Here is a 1,953-nt window from a genome sequence, read left to right on the forward strand (position 1 = left end):
CTGGGTGGCAGTTTCAGGCATAGTTGAAAAATTGCAGTTTGTCTGTGCATATGTTTGGACTCTTTCCATGTTGTCCTGTTTACAAGTTAACCTAAGTTGGGGTGTTTGTCACGGGTCTTCTTGTTTTTGTATTTAAATAAATAAAGCAGAAGACTGTCTTGCTACAGTTTTGCTGCAGATAGTTATATCCTCATGTGTAACGTGCGTGCCCACTGGCAAGCACCTTAGTAAATTATCAACTCACCGCTGTGAACCTGCCAACTTGCTATAACAACTGCTTTAAAAAAAGTGTTTGTGATCAGGCTTTCTCTTTGTCATCGTATGTGCATGCAGTATGATCAGTTGAACAATAACCATCAATAAAGTTTCACAAGATTTGAAAACAAAGTTTCTGTAGCATTTATATCTAAGAATGAAAAATAAATTAACTTTAAAATTGAAACAGAGAGAGAAAGAGACTATATTAATCAATGAAACATGGGGCAGTAACATGTATTTATACTGGTGAGGGAATGAACTGAAATTTATTAGGAGTTCAATCCTCACAGTTATTATATAAGAGATACAAAACAAGCCTCCTGTTTAAAAAAAAAAAAAAAAAAGTCTATTTCATTTAAACACCATGATAAAAGCAACTTGAAAAATGTTTGCCAAATGTTAGGCTTCCAATTCAAAGTGTGGATGATACATCTTTTTTGGAATTGCACACACAAAATATCTAACGTGGGGAATAACAGAATTTATTTGCAGTTTTGATTTTCATGATATGGCTTTACAACTCCCACTCTCCAAATGATTATATGGCGTTTTAGTCTATTAAAATAATCTTGAAAGGTTGAGGGTGCAGCCCATATTAGAAGATATTTTGTTTATAAAGCTCCTACAGTACTCCTAGTAGTTATTTTAAAATAATGTATGTCTGAAATAGTTATGTAAGAAAAGCATTTGAAATTTTTTTACAATATATATTGGGAATGTTTTCACTTATATAAATAACTACTGATAATATGAATTATGAAAAAAATTATTACTACCATATGTGGAATATAGTGACTTCTAAACAGATTTAAAAAAAACACCCTTACAAACCCAGAAAATGTGTATATCTGTCTTTAGAAATTAGTGTTTATATCACAACCGTGATTTGTGAATAAAGAAAAATGGTTTGTAATATCAAAATAAAAGCTTAGTCTGAAAAGGTAAAAATACGTTGGTGTTCAAAGTCATTTTGCTTTTCTTTTTCACAATGTTGGTCGAAGGGCTGTCGGCAGCTGCAGCACCTGTACCGGACGCGGCGCGCGTACCGGAGGTGTCCCGTTGGCCAGGACCGCGGCTCCCTGGCTGCCTGGACACAGGTGCTGGGAGCCTGGCGGGGTCAGTGCCCACCCAGGGAGCGCAGGTGGGGGCAGCGAGAGGGGCCGCTCTGCATGTCTGTGTCCATGTGTGCAGGGGGCGACACTGGCAGTGGGGCCAGCCTTGGCGGCTGCTGCGCTCCAGCCAGGGCGAGGCTCAGTGCGGGGCTGGGGTGAAGGTGTGCTCTCCGCAAAGGCAAGGCTTATCCAGGGTCAGGTGTGCTTTTCAGGCAACGCTGCATGACGCATGAGGAAGAATTGCTTTTGCTTGTAGGAAGAGAAAAGGGCATCTTCCACACTGACCATGCTTTAATAGGACATTTTGCCTAGGAGGATTGCAGGAGTATGGAGGAGAAAGGAACCTGTAGCAGCTCAGCCAAGGGCTGCCCAGGGGCGCCCGTGCTGGGGGAGCCCTTACCAGTGATTCCGTGCCTGCTGCTCCGGGCCGGCCCCACACCACCACCGTAGTGGGTGGGAGCTGACCCACCGGTGAGCTGTCTGCACGGACAGCTTCTGCCTGTGCACCTTCACGTACAGGGGAGGAAGGAAAGATGACCATTGCAGAAGGCTCCCTGCCCAGTTTGCCATCCAAGCCCCAGGA

At 42.8% G+C, this 1,953-nt stretch overlaps 1 protein-coding gene across 30 annotated transcripts in view; it reads left to right on the forward strand.

The window, feature by feature from the left end:
- RBFOX1 (RNA binding fox-1 homolog 1) overlaps window positions 1–1,206 on the forward strand; it is a 918,315-nt gene extending 917,109 nt beyond the window's left edge. For all 30 annotated transcript variants that reach the window (XM_055709778.1, XM_055709787.1, XM_055709790.1 and 27 more), the window contains one exon: window positions 1–1,206. This exon is cut by the window's left edge. The gene's annotated coding sequence lies outside the window, so the exon portion shown is untranslated.
- The last annotated feature ends 747 nt before the right edge of the window (window positions 1,207–1,953 follow it).

The sequence above is a fragment of the Falco cherrug genome, chromosome 4, assembly GCF_023634085.1.
Source record: "Falco cherrug isolate bFalChe1 chromosome 4, bFalChe1.pri, whole genome shotgun sequence".
Taxonomy (NCBI): Eukaryota; Metazoa; Chordata; class Aves; order Falconiformes; family Falconidae; genus Falco; species Falco cherrug.